The 21,963-nt window shown below is 41.8% G+C and overlaps 1 pseudogene; it reads left to right on the forward strand.

Moving 5' to 3' along the window:
• Positions 1 to 900: 900 nt before the first annotated feature.
• Positions 901 to 21,963, forward strand: part of LOC111750774 (alcohol dehydrogenase 1-like) — a 52,737-nt pseudogene continuing 31,674 nt past the window's right edge.

Genomic DNA, 21,963 nt, shown 5'->3' on the forward strand with positions numbered 1-21,963 from the left:
TAATATGATCATAAACAGCAGCCATCTTCATGGTCTTGTGCCCAACTGAAGAAACAGTAATCTGTTTCAAAGCTGAAGAAAAACTAGCTGTGGTGAATTCACTAAGTGACAGAATGTCTGAATGTTTTACTTTATCAGTGACTCAAAGGAATTTCAAGGATAGTTTGGACTTTCCAATCTAATCTCTACTTAAGGTATATCTTCACCACAGGTCAAAGATAGACCCAACATTAAAAGACTTTTCTACATGATATGGTAAACTTTGTGTGTGAATATATTTGTTGTTTTTGTTAGGTCCCGTCGAGTCAGTTCCGATTCACAGCGACCCTGTGTACAAACAGAACAAAACACTGCCCAGTCCTGTGCTATCCTCACAATCGTTGTTATGCTTGAACCTATTGTTGGGGTCACTGTGTCAATCCATCTTGTTGATGGTCTTCATCTTTTTCACTAATCCTCTACTTTACAAAATATGATGTCCTTCTCCAGGGACTGATCCCTCCTGATAACCTGTCCAAAGTATGTGAGACGAAGACTCACCATTCTTGCTTCTGGCTGTTCTTTTTCCAAGACAGATTTGTTTGTTCTTCTGGAAGTCCACGGTATTTTCAATATTCTTCACCAATACTATAATTTGAAGGCATCAATTCTTGTTAGGTCTTCCTTATTCATTGCCCAGCTTTCACATGCATATATGGCGACTGAAAACATCATGGTTTGGGTCATGTGCACCTTAGTCCTTAAAGTAATATCTTTGCTTTTCAACACTTTGAAGAGATCTTTTGCAGCATATTTACCTAATGCAATGCATCTTTTCATTTCTTGACTGCTGCTTCCATGGATGTTGACTGTGGATATATTTAGGCACTTGCTATAAGTTATAAATTAACATGAAGCCACATGGCAACAGCATTTATTTCTTTTGTTATCTTCCAGATTATTAAATGCAAAGCAGTTGTGGTATGGGAACCAAAGACCCGTTTCCACTGAGGAAGTGGGAGTTGCCCCTCCTAAGAATCATGAGATTCGAGTACAGGTACAGTGCATACTACAGATCTGAGGAGAGCAGTCTAACGAATGTACCCTGTCACTGTGTAAACCAGTGAAAAAGGTCTCTTAAAACTTTCCAGTCAAAAAATGCTTGTAGCCCCATGACTAAACTCAATTAATGTTTTACTAAGTGTTTAACTACTTGACAAAATTTCAGCAGTACTTTTGGAACCAAATATCTTTGACGCCCCCCAAAAAGATGCTATGTTTTATTACTTGATTATGTTTTTCTTTGGATGACTATTAAATACTTAGATAGTTTAGTCATTTTTTGCCTCCCTAATCTTAAGTCCGGAGCCCTGGTGGCACAGTGGTTAAGAGCTCTACTGGTAACTAACTAAAAGCTTGGCAGTTCAAATCTACCAGCTGCCCCTTGGAAAACTGTATGAGGCAGTTATACTGTGTCATATAGGGTCACTATCAGTCAGAATCAACTTGATGGCAATGGGTGTTAATTTAAAGTCCAGAAATACCTCAAAATCAAGCCTAGCCCATATATATATATATATAAATCTTGCAGGTTTAGATATGTGTGCGGGGGTAGATTTTTCTGCCTCATGTTACCTTATATTCAATAAGATCATAGGAACTATGTCTTCATTCAACATAAAAACATAACAAAAATGCTTTGAATACCAAAAGACACCACCAACCTATTCTCAGAGTTATTATTTCCCCCCCAATAGCACTGACAGAGGACACTGATCCACTTGGTTCTCTCACTGCTTCTTCAGTCTATTTGCAAAGCAGTCAGCCTGGTTGAAGAGTTTGTGTCCTTAGACAAGCCAAGCTAAGTGGCTGGCCCAGTTAGGTCCATGGTCATGGACTATGAGTAGCATTCTCCAGCCAATGGAGCATGACGCACTGTGCCAAGCAAAGGGCGCAGTGGGCAGATCTCACCTTCATTACTAACTGCATAGTAAGGACCAGGATGACTCCAGTTCCCACCTGGAGATGGATCCAGCCTTCACCTTCCCACTTCTTCTTCCTTGTCATTAGCCACACCCACAGCACTCTCTCTCTTATTCCATCCACCTAGGGCTGTCAACAGGCACTGACCTCAAGCTGATGGATCCATATGTTACCAGTCCTCCAGGTCTCACTGGGCGTGACACTGAGACACGAGTTGGGTGAAAGAGAAAGAAGAAAACTTAATTTTGTTGGCCAACCAAGCTAAAGGGCACACCGGAACCTGTGTAGCCAAGATGGCTCTTTGGGGAGGAAACAGCATAGGGCTGGGCTCTTCTTCAGGGCATGTTCAGAGGCATGGTCCATCAAGATTGGTGGGCAGCTCCTGTCATTGGGTCCGCACAGTGGCACTGGGGGCTGTGACGGAGGGTAAATGGCAGCTTAGGTCCTCCCATTCGCACAGCAGCTGCCCGCTTCACTCACCCCTTTTATTTTCAGGATTTGGATCCCACACGAAGTCCAAATCCTGGGCTAGACAGGGACGTGGGCTGGAGGTCATTCTTCTGTAACTACTTCATGCTGGCCAGGGACACTGGTGTAGAACTGGACTCTGGCTGTAACTGGTTTGAGGGAGATAGGGTGATATCCCTGTTGTAACATCATCTGCAGTTAGAACTTCTGGAGCCTGGAAGACACAAACTTTACGAAAAGGTAAAGTAGACAAGGCCTGAATACAAGCAGCAGGCCAACCGTGATAAGGGGTCCTAGAAGGGGAAGAAACCATGTTAAACTCGGGATTGCAGCCTTTACTGCATTCCACATAGCCTGTGAAGTTGGGCCTTGGTTGAACTTGTATAGTCATTTAGCTTTTTTGTAGATCTTTTCATGTTTATTTCCACCTCTCCTGAGGTGTTTACGTAAGTGCAACAAGAGGTGCTGGCTACTGCACAAATGCCTCCTTGTTCAGCTAGCAAGTAGTCCAGAGTGATATGATGGCCTAAAACCACGCTTGCCAGGGAGTCGAGGCTCTTTTGTTGAGCAGTGGACTGTGCAATATTTTCTACAGACAAAGTCAGATTAGGAAGGGTAGCTTCATGATAGGGTAATCCTCCCCAAGGGGTCAGGAGCCCTATTAGTGCACCTGCCCCAGCCAGAATTAAACCTAGGGCTCTCTTTGGTCTGTAACTTGAGGTTCGGTTGGAGGCCTTGTATATTCTGACACTGGTGCCTGAAGGGGACAAAAATCCTAGGGAGCATTAACTGGTGGTAGTGACAGGGTTGATGCAAGGAATTGCCCATCCATAGCTTGGACGGTGATAAGCTGGTTCTGCAGTTATTTGGTTATGAGTCAGATCTGCATGTCCAGACATATACAGTAGGGGCACATAAAGATTCAGTGATGGTGAAGTTATTGAGGGTGGTGGTAGCTTGCTTTTACCAAGTGATGCTCTGTAAGTTCGGTGCTAGAGGACCATAAAGTTCAAATCGGTATACTCGGCATGCAGTGCTTTGGTATTCTCTCTTATGGCATTGAAATTATGATTCAGAGGTGATGGAATGTGCCTGGGAATGTAGGCCCTATGTGGTAGGGCAAGCAATAGTTAGAGAGCAAATAAAAAGTTCTTGGGAAATTCCTGGATATCTTCCGTCTGTAGATGCCCCTGTGCAGCAGATCTGGTTGGTCAGATTAGTTTGGATACAAGTTGTCTCATTCCAATTGTCTGAGGTTTTAGCATTGGAGTCAGTGAGACTCCAGATAGTCTGTTGGACAAAGTCCTTATTGTAATTAGAGGAATTAAACTCTTGGTCAATGAGTTGTGACAGACAGAGTAGGTTCAGTTCTCAACCCAGGAAATGTTAATCCTATTATGGGAGCAAACGAAAGATAGGTCCAGAGGGAGACCCATTGTGTGGGGAATCTGGTGGTGTTTTTAGTAGGTGTGGGTATTTGGCTGTAATTGATGAAGGGGACTGCTTCTACATTGTCTTTAGTTCTGGCGAGGTGGGGGGCGGTGAAGCAGATCCAGCAATCTTCTAAGGGAGAGTATTCGAGATAACTTATGAGATAGTTATCTTGCCATTCTGAGGTTCCTGCCTTTCCCTCAGAGAGACATAGGCGATAAATGAACAGGATGTAAGGCTGCATGTGTGCACGAGCACACACAGCCCAAAGCATGAACAGAGTTATGAACAGAGCTAGTTGACAGTCAGCCATTGAGCTCAGCAGGAAAGAAGCACCAGATGATACAAAATCAGAAAATAACTACCAATAAAGCTAACACAACACACAGCTATCAGGGGATCACCATCAACTGGCACAATTGTCTATGTTGCCTGTTTCCTTTCAAACAACCACTTTAAACCCTCTCAAGGCCGAGTCTTCCAATTGTCACTCTCTGACCAATTCTTACTATTTTGCAGGGTTTGTTGGTTGATTTAGGGAGTGGGAGCCGGTTTAATGTGAAAGTGGTGGACCCACACTCCTCTTCTCATGATCTTGACTGCAGTGGGAGCTGACATCAATACCTCAAAAGGTCCCTTCCATTTTTCTGCCAGGTCTGCAGTGTTCCAGGTCTTGACATACATCCAGCTATACTTAACATATATCCAGCTAACATGGAGAAGAACTTCAGGTTGTGGAAGAATCTGCCATAATGTGCACCTTAAATTTGGTTCAAGATGCAACTCTAATCCTGAACAGAGCCAAGGGAAGGGCCTTAACACAAGCAAATTTGGTCTCCTGGCAAAGTTAGGCCAAATGGATTTTAATAGCCCAGTTCATGTTTCTACTTTTCCACTGGACTGGGGTCTCTATGCACTGTGAAGATGCCACTTAATTCCCAGCTGTCAGGCTACAAATTGTGTGACCTGAGCAGTAAAGTGTATTCCGTTGTCACTCCCGATGGTTTGGGGAAGGTCAAACCTGGGGATAATGCCTTCCAGCAGTCTTTTGGCAACTTCTGTGGCCTTTTCAGTCCTGCAGGGGAATGCTTCAACCCAGTTGGAAAGCTGTCCATAAACACTAGCAGATACCTGTAATTATCTGGAGCCTGGGGCATCTCGGTGAAGTCTATCTGCCAATCTTCTCCCAGAACATATCCTTGGTACTAAGTCCCTTCTAGTGCAGCCGAGAAGGTCTTGGGGTTGTTTTTTTGACAGGTGACACATTGTCTAGTAATGTCTCTAATAATGGCCTGCAAATTCTGGCTGACCAAGTGTCTCTTTACTCAATCATACATCACTTGCACTGGTAGTGGGTGGTCTCCTATAAGTGCCTTAGGATGCCAGGGATCCTGTGCTGTGGGATGAATAGCCTCCCATCCCTTGTGCAAAAAAACTTATCTTGTTCTGGAGCTACCACTGATCAGCCATATAAAAGCCTTTTTCACTGTAACCAGGGTCTTCCATGGCTTGTGGCAAGCTAGGGTGTGGAAAGAGGGCAGCAACAACCACTAAGGTCATTGTTCTTCCCACCCACTTGGCCTCTAAGTTAGCCCTTTGATTACCATGGCCATAGCGGGGAATAACACCGCCTTCAAGGAGTTATAAAATCTGTTGGCCACGTTTGATTTCTTTACCGGCCTAATTCAAAAGTGCCCTCTGCTTCCACAAAGCCCCATGCGCATGTAAATATGTACAAGTCTGCGTAAATGGTCACTTGCATGGACTTGGCCAGCTGCAAACCTGATCATCACAACCAGCTCGGCTTTTGGGGCCAAGGTTCCACTGGGGAGAGCGTTTGCTTTGAGGACCTTGGTGTGGCTGACAATGGCGTAGCCTGCCCTCCATTGGCCACCTTCTATGAAACCACTCTACTGGAGTTTGATCTTGTAGGTCCGGGAAGCTAGCATAGACCAGGCGCACTGTCTGGACACAGTCATGGTGGATGGGGTCTCCTAGGGGCAGAGTGGGGAGAAGGGGTTGCCGGATTTAGAGTGACAGCAGATTGGACCAACACATTGGGATTATCAACCAGAGAGGCCTGGTATTGAGTTATCCGACTCTACGATAGCCAAAGGCTCCCCCTCTGTTCCAGTATACTGAGTACAGAATGAGGGGCGTGAATTCGAATAGTTTGGCCCAAGGTTAGCTTTTCAGCTGCCTTCAGAATCTGTACAGTGGCTGCTACTGCTTTTAGGCACAGTGGCCACCCACAGTCCTGGAGAAGTAAGCTACTGGTTGCCTCCAGGAGCCTAGGACCCCTGCAGCTATGCCCTGATGCTTGTGCACAAAAAGATCAAAAGGTTTATGCAAGTCCGGGAGTCCTTTTTGATCCGTTCAAATGCTGTTTATTCCTGTTTGGTCCAAAGAAACACGTTTGTCTCTTTTCCTTCTAGGAGAGCATAGAGGGGCTTCATAAGTAGCCCAAAATTAGGGATCCATATCCTGCAGAAGCCTGTCATCCCCAGAAACCCTCAGAGCTGTTTCTGGTTCCTGGAGGTGCTAGTCTGGGGGTGCTCTATTAATCCTTTCGAGGGAAGTCAAAGGATCCTCATGTTTATGCTGTTTAATCTTGACACCTTATTCTTTCCTGTCTGGATGGAGTTCCCACTTTCCCTCACTGAAGATAAACCCCAAATAAGTGACCTTCTGCTGGACCATTTAGGCCTTTTCTTTTGACACCCTATACCTAGCCAATGTCAAAAAGTTTAACACAGTCACAGTGTTCTCTGCATAGCTGAACTCGTCAGAGCTGGCAATCAATAAATTGTCCACATACTGCAACAGGGTGCCATCAACCAGTGTCAGCCTTTGCAGCTCTTGGGCCAGGGTGGTTCCAAACAGAGTAGACTGTTTTTAAAGCCCTGAGGCAGAACCTGCCAGCAATATTGTTGTTTTTGTCTAGTATATGGGTCTTCCCATTCAAAGGCAAAAATCTCTTGGCTACTGGAACCCAAGGGCACATAGAAGGAAGCATCCTTTAAATCTAAGACCAAGAAATATTTCCAAGCCGGTAACAGTGTTGAGAGCAAGGTATAAGGATTAGCCACGGTAGGGTGTACTGTTACTGTTACCCGGTTGATGGCACACAGATCTTGGACAAATCAATAACAGCCATCTTTCTTCTTCACAGGCAGGATGGGAGTGTTAAAGACAGATGTGCAGGGCCTTAGCAGTCCAAGTGTATTAAAGGCCATACTGCCAACCAAGCCTCTTGTTCTACTGGATAGCCTAGGTGGTGTTATTCCTGGCAGTAGCTCAACCTTTACTGGGACTGCACTGTGTGCCCTGCCTGCTCTTTGGGTGGCTCACCCTACTGGGTTAATCTTTTCCACCATGGCTTGGCAAGGAAAATGGATTTTTTCTTGTCCCTGATTTTATTGAGCAGAACACAACAGTAAGTGTGCTTTCCACTTCTGTTCTACTGAAACTGGAACATGCATCTGTCCCTGGCTGAAGTGTATTTCAGCCTTCAATTTATTTAATAAATCTAGGCCCAACCATGGGACAGGGCAATCGAGCATATACAGGAAAGAGTGAGTCAGAGTCCTCACTTTGCCAGGGAGGGAGCAGGTAAGGGGGTGAAGAAATGGACAGGTGTCCTTCCTATCAGCCACCCCAATTACTGGAATCTTATGTCTGGATAGAGGTTTGACTGGCTTGATGAGTGTGTTGCTCCAGTATCAACTAAAAATTGAGTAGGTTTTCCCTCCGCATTCGTTATAACCAGAGGTTTGGGTGAGGTCCTGCCCCTGGTCAGCCCTAGTCAGAGTCTTCTTCCAGAGTGAGGGCTGGCATTTGAGTTAGTCATTGCCTGCTCTTTTTCTTAGAATACTCTCTTCTCCAGTGGCCCTCTTCCTTACAATATGCACACTGGTTCCTTCCCATTGGGGGCTGGGGTCAGGCCCCACTAGGATGGCCCGTGGATCTTCTCCTTTTGAGGGGCCTAGCCTGTAATGCTGCTGCTAATAGGGCAACCTGGCACTTTCTATCTTTGTCTTCCCTGTTGTTATAGGACTTGAATACCATCTTGACCAGGTATCCAATACTCATAGTTACTGCCCCATCTATCTTATGAAGTTTTTTCCCAATGTCCAGGGCACACTGTCATATAAAAAATACTACTGACCATCCAAGCATTTGCTGGGTCATCCAGATCCTTATCAGTGTATTGTCTAAAGGCTGTATAGATCCTTTCGAGGAAAGTTGAAGGATCCTCAACTTTATGCTGTTTAATCTTGACACCTTATTCCAATTTAAGAGTTTAGGTACTTCATTTTTAAGACTCACTGAGGGGCAGTCCCAATAATGGGTGAGCATACCCGTATACTCTGCTGTGTGATTGTGATCCCAGCAGGGGTCCTGAAGGGGGAAGGTGTCATCAACTGCAGCTTTGGTCAACTGAGCATTACGTCGTCTCTGGGCTTCCTCTAGGGCCCTTCTAGGACCATCTGCCTCTCCTCTGGGGAGAGGAGGGTGCTTAAAAGAGATTGACAGTCTGTCCACGTGGGATCAAGAGAGTTAAAGATGGTCATAAACACTTTATACGTTTTTATTGTGTCCTCACAATATCCCAGGGTGTAATTCTTCCAGTTAACCAGGCCTGCTGCACTAAAGGAAACCTGAGCCCAAAGCAGGCCCCTGTCTGCTACTGGAGTTTGATGGAGGGGATACTGGCCAGAGGCTGGCCCTCCCTGTTGGCTCTGTCCTGGCTTGGTGGCACCCTGGGCCGTATTTGGCCTTTGATAGGGTGTCCCCATCCTTGTATGTGGCGGTGACAGGGGAAGATCTCCAGGACATTTGGATGGCCCTGTTTTCCTGTTCAGTTCTCTACCCTCTCCCTCAGCCTCTGGGAAAAGATGGTTGCTGGAAAGGAGAGCAGGAGCATAGTCCCCACCCCTTCCCAGGAGCCGCCTTCCCCTTCCTGGCCGCCCCTCCTCCGCCCAGCGCAGATCTGGAAGGAGAACTGTGCACACTGCTGGAGGCTGCCAGAGCAGCGGGGGCAGGAGTGGGATAAGGGGGTTAAGGTGGAGAAGGCTGTGGTGGTCCCAGGGGGTCAAAGAGTCTTCCAAAACCGGCACTGGCGGGGTCCTGGTGGATTTTTTTTTTTCCTTTTGTACACAGATTATACAAGCCTTCTGAGTTTCCTTATCATTATACAATGGCATGAAGGCTTACACATAATGCTTTTCATTCCACTTACCATTTCTTGTGCGATATAAATCTAGCTGAAGGATGGTGTTGTGGTTTAGTGATCCATTCACAGACCACTTTTCTGGGTCCCCTAGACAATACTGGGGCCAACCAGTATTACATAAAAATATTAATTTCTTCTTTTTCATAGGATCATAGCTGAATTTATCCCAATTCTTTAAAATACACCCTACGGATAAATCCTCAGGAATGCTTTTAATAGCACCCATGTTCTTACTCCTATACACCTGCATGAAGACAGACAGACAGACAGCCAAAAGCACTGGCTCCAGATACACTCAGACAGAAGGACATCCCCTCAACCTAGAGGGGCACCCACCAGATGGCAGGGGTCTAATCCTACCTACCACAGACCACCTTATGGGCCTGCCCAGATTCGAATCCACCAGAAATAGTACTTACCTGATTATTGCAGATTTCTTCCCTCGCCTTCCAGAGTCGCCGTTGGGTTCGGAGCACACGCGCCCAGAGTCCGAAGAAGGGCCTAGATGGAACAAGTGGTTTTGCTGTTGGCTGCTGAAGTCCTCGCAGGGTCAGGACTGGCACGCCCCAAACACCGAGTGGAGCTCCTGACTGGCTTGTCAAAATATGTTGCCGGTCCTCCAGGTCTTGCTCCGCGTGACACTGAGATACACTGAGATACGAATCCAGTGAAAACCAAAGAGGAAAACTTTATTTAGTTGGCCAAGCAAAGGAGCATCGTAAAGATGGCTTTTCAATCAGCAGGCACAGGAGTTTATATGGGGAGGAAACGAAGCAGGGACGGCTTCTTCTTCAGGGTGTGTTCGGGGCGTGTTCTATCAGGATTGGTGGACAGCTCGGGTGATGATGCCAACGTCATTGGTTCAGCGCAATCGCACTGGGCTGAGATGGAAGGGAAATGGCAGTTTAGCTCCTCCCATCCACCATCCATAGATGCGTGCCTCACATACAACTCTCTGCACTTCAGACCAGCTGGCCCCTAATTTAAGGTTTTCCTCTAGCCCCTTCAGGATACCAGCCACAAGTTCAGATGACCCTTCTCCACCTGCTGGCTCCCACTGGCCTTGTGGGTTCAATAATTCCCTGGTATGACTCATAGAATTCACAAAAAGTATCTATACTTTCAGCTATACATTTATTAAAACCAGAAAGAACGCAAGCGAAGAGACACATGGGGCAAGGCCTAAGAGGGGTCCCAGGGCAGAGCTTCTATGTCCCCAGGGACTCTCCCAAGAGTAGGAAGCCCAAGAAATTTCCATGTTCAAAGCCCTTTATTTTTTTGGGGGGGGGCAGTCACGATTGGGGCCTCATTATGTAGTCATGATTAACTGAATCATTAAATATGCATGACTGTTAAATCATGTCCCTCCCCCTTCCTTCCTGAGGTTATCTGACCAGGTATGGTCTTTGTGGCTTGGCCAACCCTCACTCATTAGCCCAAGCCCTCGTGTATGGTTTAGATAACAACGGTACCTTGATTACCCAAGAAATGCCAAAGACCATCTCTCAGGAACCAAAGACAAAGACCAAATAAAGTTCTTTGTCTGATGCTCATTATCCCACATCAATAGAGATTGTTTTTAAGTGTGATTTCTAATGCTGCATATAGCCCATCATATGGACTAATTCATTTAGCCAATACCATCTGTTAAAACAAAAAATCACATTAAGCCAATAATAAAAACTGAAGTTTATTTAATACACAATTTGCAAATCGGGGTAACACCTCAACTAGACTTAAAAACGTTCTGAAGATGAGAGAACCTCTAAAGACCTTTATACCCCATCTTATCGTCATTGCTGTGAAAAAAGGTCTGGAAGAGAACTGATAAACAATTTGCAGTCAGGGAGGATTTTATATAGCATTGTCTTGAAGAACAATTAAAATGATTACTGATTTACCCTAAAACAGCTCTGGTCTGACCTATGGAGTCTTATTTCCTGAAACTGACTGAATTCTCCAGAAGAGCACATTGCCCATGGCAAAACAGTCTTACTAGTTTATATAGACCATTGAAGATGATTTTTAGAAACCAGGTTCTTCCAGGCTCAAGGTTCTAAAGGACATCTGATGGGCAATGGCCTTGGTAGGTTACCTCAACTCCCTGTACCCCAGAAATCTGAATTCCAGGAGAATTAAAACTTTTTGTCACCTCCTATAAAATTATTTGGATAAGTAATAGGAAAACCAACTCTAGGATGCAGTAGGGGGTAACCTTTGCTCTGCAGCCACTAAGCAAGTACAGATCAAGAAAAGACTGATTTGGGACAGAAAAGTGTGTATTGCTGAGGATATACTGAAGACTTTCATTTTGATGCCTGTAAGTCAAAGCTACTTTCATTCAACTCTTCGACACTAGCAATAACTACAAATCGATGCCATTTTACTGTTTCCAAATAACTTTTGTATGGAATAAAATACTATCACTGGATTGTTTTTCCCTTATCCATTTTATTTACTTGATTTTTAAAAGTACTGTTCAGCTAAGTAGGGCTGGAATTAATAGCCTCACTTTGTACAGAAGGTAAATAACACCTAGTCTTGACTACCTTCATAGATCTAGATACAACTTTAAGATGAATAATGATATATTCATAATCACAGTGTAATTATGCAGCACAATTCAGTTTCCCAAGTATTAAAAAGCTTGTCTTTAGTGAGGTTGCTGAACGTAAGCTTCAATTTCCATTGATTTAATTTGTTGGGATTTGTTTGTGGAAAGTTAGGAGTGAGGAGTCATGATTCACTCCTACCTTTAGGACTTTCTTTCTCCTTTCTCATACAGATGGAAGATGTCCCAAGAAAACTGTACCTTTGTAGCACACTCCCATTACCTAATGAAAACTTCATTTCCATAAGGAAACACTAAAAACTTTCCACGTGCAAAGGCATCCTGAGAATTCAAGCAAAGAGTTATTGTTAGTTGCCACCCAGTCAATTCCAACTACTATTCATGTGTAGTGGAATGGAAAAGGCATTTAATTTAGAATCAGGACTGAGGCTGAGTTAAGGCTTTGCCAGTGAGTAGGTGAGTGAAACTGTGCAGTTATTTCTAGAAGTAGCTGTTTCCTAATCTTTTTTAACAGGACTGAAATAACAATACTAATTTTAGGGGATTAAAGGGGGAAGACAACAAACAACAACAACAACAAAAAAGCACTTTGAGTAAGTTGATTCTTACTCATGATGGCTGCATGTGTTATAGAGTAGAACTGCCCCATCAGCTTTTCTTGGCTCTAATCTTTATGGAAGCAGATCACCAGGCCTTTCTTCTGTGGTGCTAAGGGTGAGTTTGAACTGCTAACCTTCTGGTTAGCAGTTGAAGATAAACTGCTTTTGCCATCCAGGGACCAGGGAACCTTAATGGGGAAAATAGTAAGATTAGATAGATGAATGGGTGGATGGATTGGATGGATGGATGGATGGATGGATGGATGGATGGATGGATGGATGGATGGATGGATGGATGGATGGATGATTGATAGATAGTATCTTGTAGAGGGTCTGTCTTATGATAATCACCTCCTACATGTTATTCTTTCCCCATGTCTTTAACAACATTAACCAAGAGGCAATCAATTAAGAGCCCCCTACATTAAAACTTCCACCGCCAGTCTATCATTCGTCATATTGTTGTGGCCTTGCATATTGCTATGATTCTGGAAGCTATACTACCAGTATTTCAAATACCAGCAAGGCCACCCAAGGTGAACAGGTTTCAGCGATGCTTCCAGACTAAGACAGACTAAGAAAAAAGGCTAGTGATCTACTATAAAAAATTAGCCAATGAAACCCTATGGATCACAATAGACTATGATCCAATATAGTGCTGGAAGATGTGCTCCTTAGGGTAGGAAGCACTTGAAACTCACAGTGGCTGCCACAATGGATTTGCACATGCCAGTGATCATGAAAATAACTCAGGACCCCAAGTTTCATTCTTTACAAGCCAGAGTTGATTCAATGGCAACTAACAACAGCAACATTAAAGCTTAAGAGATGTTTGGTATAAGACTTCACTCAAATTGTTTTTGGGATTTTGACATCCTGAGCTTTCTAAAAGCTGGGTTATACTCTTCTCGTAAGTGGAGATGTGAACAGTTTAGAGAGTAATCACTTAGCCTATACCCCCGTCTCCCTTGGTGAATGACTCTGTTAAACTAGTTCTTTCTCAGCCATGCACATCACCATTGTGGTTGAACTTGCCCACTTTTTGCCTCATGAAAGGAAACCTTACCTCCGAGAGTGACAGCTTATACATCTTAAATGCTAATGATTCAGATTCTCTTGAGTTCCAAAGTGAAGCGGCCCCAAACCCCTCTTTCTCCACCTATGCTTGAGGCTGGATGGGAGAATGTCCAACAAAAATCAAACAGGTTGAAATTGTCTGAGGTAAGATTCTGTCACCCACTCTCTGCTTTAAATGGTTCCTCTCTGCCTGACTTTAACAATTTCCAGATCATAGTCTTGTACTTACATTCTTGTTTCATCTTTTCAAATACAACTTGGCTGGATGATCTGCCAGGCTTTTGTTGTTGGTTTTCCCTAGATTCAGTGTCAGACTGGGCAAGCCTGCTCTGCCCCTAATCTAAGCTCTAGGAAGTTGCAACCTAGTCTAGGTCCAGAACTCTGAATTTCCACTGGAAATTCAGATGGAGTTTTTCCTCTAGAAAATAATTTAGACCAAATTTCTTAGAAGATAGACCAGGAATATGTTAGCAAGTTATTATACTAGGTTTTGGCTCTAGTACAGCCTTATACTCAGTTATCCTAGCACAGAGACTAAATGCATGTATGCAAATGAAGCTCATTGTGCCTCTCTTGACTTCCCACAAATTCAAAGGTGGGCTACATACTCTAATACCATTTAGATTAATAAACTACCTTTTTCTCAAAAGAGTTTGCCATCAACAAAATCCAAAACATTGAGATAACACAAAACAACTTCTTGGATCATAATGCCATAAAAATAGAAATCAATAACATGAAGAGCAAGGGAAAAGAATGAAATACATGAAGACTGAATAAAACCTTCCTTAAAAAAACCAAAGACGGAATAAAAAAATTTCTAGAATCAAGCAAGAATGAAAACACATCTTACCAAAATCTTCGGGACACAGCAAAGGCAGTGCTCAGAAGTCAATTTATAGCAATAGATGCACCCATTAAAAAAGAAGAAAGGGACAAAATCAAAACGTTAGCTGTACAATTCAAACGAAGAGAAACAGAAAAGCACAAGAAGCCCACAGCCACAAGAAGAAATGAAATAATAAAGGTCAGAGCAGAAAAAAAATGAAATAGAGAATAGAAAAATAATAGAATCAACAAAATCAAAAGTTGGCTCTTTGAAAGATTCTACAAAACAATGGCCAAATTGACAAAAGAAAAACAGAAGAGGACACAAATAACCCAAGTAAGAAATGAAAAGGGGGGGGGCATTGCAACAGACCCAAATGATATAAAAAGGATCATAACAGAGTACCATGAAAAACTATACCCCAACAAATTTGAAAACCTAGAGGAAATGGACAAATTTCTAGAAACACACTACCTACCCAATTTAAAACAAACTGAAGTTGAAAATCTGAACAGAATCATAACAAGGGGAGAGATTTAAAAGGTTTTAAAAAAAAAAAAAAGTCAACAAAAAAAAGCCATGGCCCAGATGGTTTCAATGGAGAATTCTACAGAACATTCAGAGAAGACTTTGCACCAGTACTACTCAGTTTCAGAATATTGAAAAGGAAAAGATACTTTCGAATTCATGCTATGAAACCAGCATAATAACCCTGATACCAAAACCAGGCAAAGACACCACAAAAAAGAAAATTATAGACCAATATCCTTTATGATATGGATGCAAAAATTTTCTCAACAAAATTCTAGACAAGAGAATTCAGTATCATATAAAGAAAAAAAAAAATACACCTGAACCAAATGGGATTCATACTAGGTGTGCAAGGATGATTCAACATTAGAAAATCAATCAACAAAATCCACCACATAAATAAAACAAAAAGAACACATGATCATCTCAATCAATGCAGAAAAGGCATTTGATAAGGTCCAATACCAATTCCTGATAAAAAAACTCTCAATAAAATAAGTATTGAAGGGAAATTCCTCAATATCACAGAGGGCATCTATACAAAACCAACAGCCAACATCATTCTAATGAAGAAAGGCTGAAAACATTCTCTCTGAGAACAGGAACATGACAAGGATGCTCTTTATCACCACTCCTATTTAACATTGTGCTGGAAGACTTAGCTAGAGCAATCAGGCAAGAAAAAGAAATAAAGGGTACCCATGTTGGTAAGAAAGAAGTAAAAGTGTCCCTATTTGCAGATGGTATGATAGTATATGTACAGAAGCTTAAAGATTCCACAAGAAAACTACTGAAACTAATAGAAAGATTCAGCAGAGTAGCAAGATACACGAAAATATACAAAAATCAGTTGGATTTCTATACATCAACAAAAAGAACTAAGAAAAGGAAATCAGGTAAGCAGTACCATTTGTAATAGCCCTCCTCCCCAAAAATAAAATAATTAGGGATAAATCTAACCAGGGTTGTAAAAGACCTACACAAAGAAAACTACAAAGCGCTACTGCGAGCAACCAAAAGAGACCTACATAAATGGAAAAATATACCATGTTCATGGATAGGTAGACTCAACATTGTGAAAATGTCAATTCTGCCCAAAGCAATCTACAAATACAATGCAATCCCAATCCAAATACCAACAGTGTTCTTTAGCGAGATGGAAAAACTGATCATTAACTCTATATGGTAAGGAAGAGGAACCAGATAATTAAAGCACTATTGAAGAAGAATAAAGTAGGAGACCTCACATTGCCTGACCTCAGAACCTACTATATACCTAGAGTAGTCAAAACAGCCTGGTACTGGTACAATGACAAACACATTGACCAATGGAACAGAATCGAGGACACAAATGTAAATTCTTCTACCTACAGTCATATGATCTTTGACAAAGGCCCAAAGTCAATTAAATGGGGAAAAAGTCTTTTTAACAAAAAAAAAAAATTAACAAAAGGTGCTGGCAAAACTGAATGTCCATCTGTAAAAACATGAAACAGGACCCATACCTCACACAATACACAAAAACTAATTCAAGATGGATCAAAGATGTAAATATAAAACCCAAAACTATAAAGACCATAGAAGAAAAAATAGGATCAATGCTAGAGGCCCTAATATACAGCATAAATAGAATACGAACCATAACTAACAACACACAAACACCAGAAGATAAGCTAGATAACTGGGGTCTTCTAAAAATTAAACACTTATACTCATCAAAGACTTCACCAAAAGAGTAAAAAGAGAACCCACAGATTGGGGAAAAAAAATTTTGGCTATGGCAAATCTGACAAAAGTCTAATCTCTACAATCTATAGGAAAACCCAATGCCTCTACAACAAAAAGACAAATAATGCAATTAAAAAATGGGCAAAGCATATGAACAGACATTACCAAAGAAGACGTTCAGGCAGCTAAGAGACACATGAGGAAATGCTTGAGATCACTAGCCATTAGAGAAATGCAAATCAAAACTACAATGAGATACCATCTCACCCCGACATTACTGGCACAAATTAAAAAAAAAAAAAAAAAGAAAATAACAAATATTAGAGAGGCTTCAGGGAGATTAGAACTCTTATGCACTGTTGGTAGGAATGCAAAATGGTACAACCATTTTGGAAAATGATATGGCACTTACTTAAAAAGCTAGAAATAGAAATACCATATGATCCAGCTATCCTGCTTCCAGGAATACATCCTAGAGAAATAAAAGCCATCACCCAAACAGATACATGCACCCACATGTTCATTGCAGCATTACTATCACAATATCAAAGGATGGAAACAACCTAAGTGCCCATTAACAGACGAATGGATAAATATACTATGGTACATACACACATTAGAATAGTACACAATGATAAAGAACAATGATGAATCTGTGAAACATCTTACACATCATTGAAGCCGGAGGGCATTTTGGTGAGTGACATAAATCAATCACAAAACGACAAATACTGTATAAGACCATTATTATAAAAATTCATGAAAAGGTTTACACACAGAAAGAAACAACCTTTGACGGTTACGAGGAAGGGGAGGGCTGGGGAGGAAAAACACTAAGTAGAAAATAGATAACTGGTAACTTTGGTGAAGGGTAAGGCAGTACACGATGCTGGGGAAGTCAGCACAACTTGACCAAGGGAAGGTCATGGAAATTTCATCGACACATCCAAACACCCTGAGGGACTGAATTACTGCACCAAGGCTGGAGACCATGGTCTTGGAGGACATCTAGCTCAACTGACATAACATAGTTTATAAAGAATATGTTCTACATTCTACTTTGGTGGGTAGCGTCTGAGGCCTTAAAAGCTTGTGAGCAGCCGTCTAAGATACTCCACTGGTCCAGCCCCATCTGGAGCAATGTTGTTGTTGTTGTTAAGTGCCATCGAGTCGGTTCCTACTCATAGCGACCCTATGCACAACAGAATGAAACCCTGCCCGGTCCTGAGCAATCCTCACAATCGTCGTTATGCTTGAGCTCATTGTTGCAGTCGCTGTGTCAATCCACCTTGTTGAGGGTCTTCCTCTTTTCCACTGACCCTGTACTCTGCCAAGCATGATGTCCTTCTCCAGGGACTGATCCCCCCTGACAACATGTTCAAAGTATGTAAGACGCAGTCTCACCATCCTTGCTTCTAAGGAGCATTCTGGTCGTACTTCTTCGAAGACAGATTTTTTTGTTCTTTTGCCAGTCCATGGTATATTCAATATTCTTCGCCGACACCACAATTCAAAGGCATCAACTCTTCTTCGGTCTTCCTTACTCATTGTCCAGCTTTCACATACATATGATGTGATTGAAAATACCATGGCTTGGGTCAGGAGCACCTTAGTCTTCAAGGTGACATCTTTGCTCTTCAACACTTTAAAGAGGTCCTTTGCAGCAGATTTACCCAATGCAATGCATCTTTTGATTTCTTGACTGCTGCTGGAGCAATGAGAATGAAGAAAACTGAAGTCATAAGAGGAAGATTAGTCCAAAGGATTAATGGACCACAACTTTCACAGCCACCATCAGACTGAGTCCAGCACAACTAGATGGTGCCCGACTATGACTACCGACTGCTCTGACAGGGATCACAATAGACTGTCCTGGAGAAAAATGTAGACCAAAATTCTAACTCAAAAAAAAAAAAGACCAAACTTACTGGTCTGACAGAGACTGGAGAAAGCCCAAGGGTATGGTCCCAGGACACCCTTTTAATTCAGTACTGAAGTCATTTCTGAAATTTACCCTTCAGCCAAAGATTAGACAGGCCCATAACACAAAGCAAGACTAAGTGGGCACACCAGCCCAGGGGCAAGAATGAGGAAGGGACAGGAAAGCTGGTAACGGGAACCCAAGGTCAAGAAGGAGAGAGTGTTGATAGGCTGTGGGGTTGGCAACCAATGTCATAAAACAATACGTGTATTGTTTAATGAGAAACTAATTTGCTCTGTAAACCTTCATCTAAAGCACAATTAAAAAACAAAAGTGTTTGGCATCTAGCAAGGGCCATGTACTTGGATATACATGGGAGTATATCCAAGGAGTATGGGAAGAAGACAGTTGACTTAAGTTTCCACTGAAACAAAAGGTTATGTGTTGACGGGCCAGTTGGGTCTTCTTTCCTAATAACTTGGAGCCCTTGTGGTACAGTGTTTAAGAGCTTGGCTTCTAACCAAAAGATTGGCAATTTTAATCCACCAACCACTCCTTGGAAACTCTATGGGGCAGTTTTACTCTGTTCTGTAGGGTCACTATGAGTTGGAATCGACTTGATGACAATGGGCTTGGGCTTGGGTTAGTCTAATAACTTAAGCTGATCTTGAGAGTCCAGTATGAGACAGAAGACACTATAACATACCAGATGGAAGAAACAGGCTTATTTTCACTTAATAGCCTGCACATTGTTGGCAACTCCCCCTGAGGTGAGTCCTAGGTGTCCTGAATCCTAAACCAGTGATTTTTCCTACTACCCCACACAGCTATTTTTCTAGCACAGCATACTATAACTCTTTATTCTTGGTGGATATGATAACATATATGAGATATTAAAAGAGCACTGGTGGTATAGTGATTAAGTGCTTGATTGCTAACTGAAAGGTCAGTGGTTCAAACCCACTCCATGGGAGAAAGATGTAGCAATGCGCTTCCATAAAGATTTACAACCTTGGAAACTCTGTGGGGCAGTTCTGTTCTGGCCCATAAGGTCGCTATTAGTCAAATTTGACTCAATGGCAATGGGTTTATGAGACCCTAGTAATATCTATGGCTATAGAAAAGCATATCAAAAAACAAAAGGAAACAACCAAACCCACTGCCATAGAGTTGATTCCAATCTGTAGCGACCGTACAAGACAGAGTAGAACTGTCCCATAGGGTTTCTGAGGAGTGGCTGGTGGATTCAAACTGCTGAAACTTTTGGTTAGCAGCTGATCTCTTAACCACTGTGCCACCAGGGCTCCATAGAGTAGCATAAAGGCCATACGGTACTTTAACCTGTAAGCTTGAATGCACTACTACCGGAGTATCACTAACTGTTTACCAGAGTTGTATCATAGTTAAGAATGTGAGCTCTGGATTTAAACAGACTTGGGTTTGAATTCTGACTCAGGCCCATATTAGCAAAGTGCTCTTGATCAAAGTAATACCTATTTTCATGGTAATTGTGAGGATTAAATGAGAAAATATATGTAAAATGCTTAGGACAGGGTTTTACATATGTTTTCAAATAAATGATAGCCACTAATATTATTATTATTATTACCACCAGTGATTCTCAACCAGACAAATCAGCTCTTCTGGGGAAACATCAAAATCACAGGGAAGGGTTTTTCAAAGTACACATTTCCCTAATTTTTTGTCTCTCCATTTCTCTATCCATTACTGTGATAATGAGAAACTAATACCAATGGAAAATTGTCCTACACTGAGGGATATTGGGGAGCAGAAAAAGTTGATGATCACTAAAGACAAAATGTGGAAGGTCAAAAACTATTATGATCTGGTAGCAAGAATTTCTGTTTCTCCCATGGAATACTGTATTTAATATTGTAATTGTATATTATTCAGCCAAAGGGGCCATACTGTTATAAGATCGCCTGTGTTCATAGTGACTTTTTTAGAATATGTCAAAAATTATATTAAAACCAATTCTATTGCTAAAAATAAATTCTGTGGTTGAACAGTAACAATAGAGTAGTATTGCTTGTCAAGATTGTAGAAAAATCTGAGTACATGTAAGTAGCCTTGGTAGTACAGTGGTTAAGCACTTCGCTGTTAACCTAGAGGTTTTCAGTTCAAACCCATCAGCTGCTCATTGGGAGAAAGATGTGGCAGTCTACTTCTATAAAGATTTACAGAGTACATATAGAAAAGATTTTTAATAGCATGTACATTTTGATAGAGCTGGAGAAATAAGTGCAGAGCCAGTAGAATGATCTTAAGGAACCAAGGACTGCATGCTTTTTTTTGTACTTCAGGATAAGTGAGTAAAGTTAATTAACATTTTTTAAAATTTTGACTTAAGTGGATGATGTATTCAGATAATTGTCATATTACCATAACGGATTAAGACCAGAAAAAAAAAAAAAAAAAAACTGACCATATACTTGAAACATTGTGAGAGAAATATTGCCTACTTCATAAGATAAAGATGAATTTTGTATTATCTCCTCACAGATTTTGGCCACTACCTTTTGTGGCACAGATGATCATCTGATTAATGGAAAAGTAAAGATTAAATATCCAGCCATTCTAGGACATGAAGCAGCTGGAACTGTGGAGAGTATTGGAAAAGAAATAACCAATGTGCAAACAGGTACAAGAACAAAAAAGTAGAAACTTGTCAAGTAGTGTTGTGGTTTTTGAAATTACTTTTGACATGCTACAGAAAGAAAAGAGGGAGGAATTCAATAAGGATATTAATCTTATAATGGATTCAACTAATATTTATTTAGTGCCAACTATATGCTAACAAAAAGGAGCCTGGGTAGTACCGTGGTTAAGTTCGAATCCACCAGTGACTTTGAGGGAGAAAAGACATGGTGATCTGTTCTCATAAAGATTACAGCCTAGGAAACCCTATGGAGCAGATCTGGTCTGGCTTATAGAGTCATTATGAGTAGGAACTGGCTCAACAGCACACAACAACAGTACTATTTTACTACATTTTTAATCATTTATAATATCCTATTCATTTATTTATTTATCCCACCAATATATAAGACATACCTACTACATGACAAGCACCGTACTAGTGCTGGCAAAATTTTACTGAAGATCATTCGAAAGCGGTTGCAGTAGTATATCAACAGGGAACTGCCAGAAGTTCAAGTCAGATTCAGAAGAGGACATGAAACTAGGGATATCATTGCTGATGTCAGATGGATCTTGGCTGAAAGCAGAGAGTACCAGAAAGATGTTTACCTGTGTTTTGCTGACTATCCAAAGGCATATGACTTTGAGGATCATAACAAATTATGAATAACACTGTGAAGAATGGGAATTCTGGAACACTTAATTGTGCTTATGAGCAACCTGTACATAGACAAAGAGGCAGTCATTAGAACAGAACAAGGTGATACTGTGTGGTTTAAAGTCAGGAAAGGTGTGCGTCAGGGTTGTATTGTTTCACCATACTTATTCAATCTATATGCTGAACAAATAATCTGAGAAGCTGGACTATATGAAGAAGAATGTGGATCAGAATTGGAGAAAGACTCATTAGCAACCTGCAATATGCAGATGACACAACCTCGCTTGCTG

The sequence above is a fragment of the Loxodonta africana genome, chromosome 5 (assembly GCF_030014295.1).
Source record: "Loxodonta africana isolate mLoxAfr1 chromosome 5, mLoxAfr1.hap2, whole genome shotgun sequence".
NCBI lineage: Eukaryota > Metazoa > Chordata > Mammalia > Proboscidea > Elephantidae > Loxodonta > Loxodonta africana.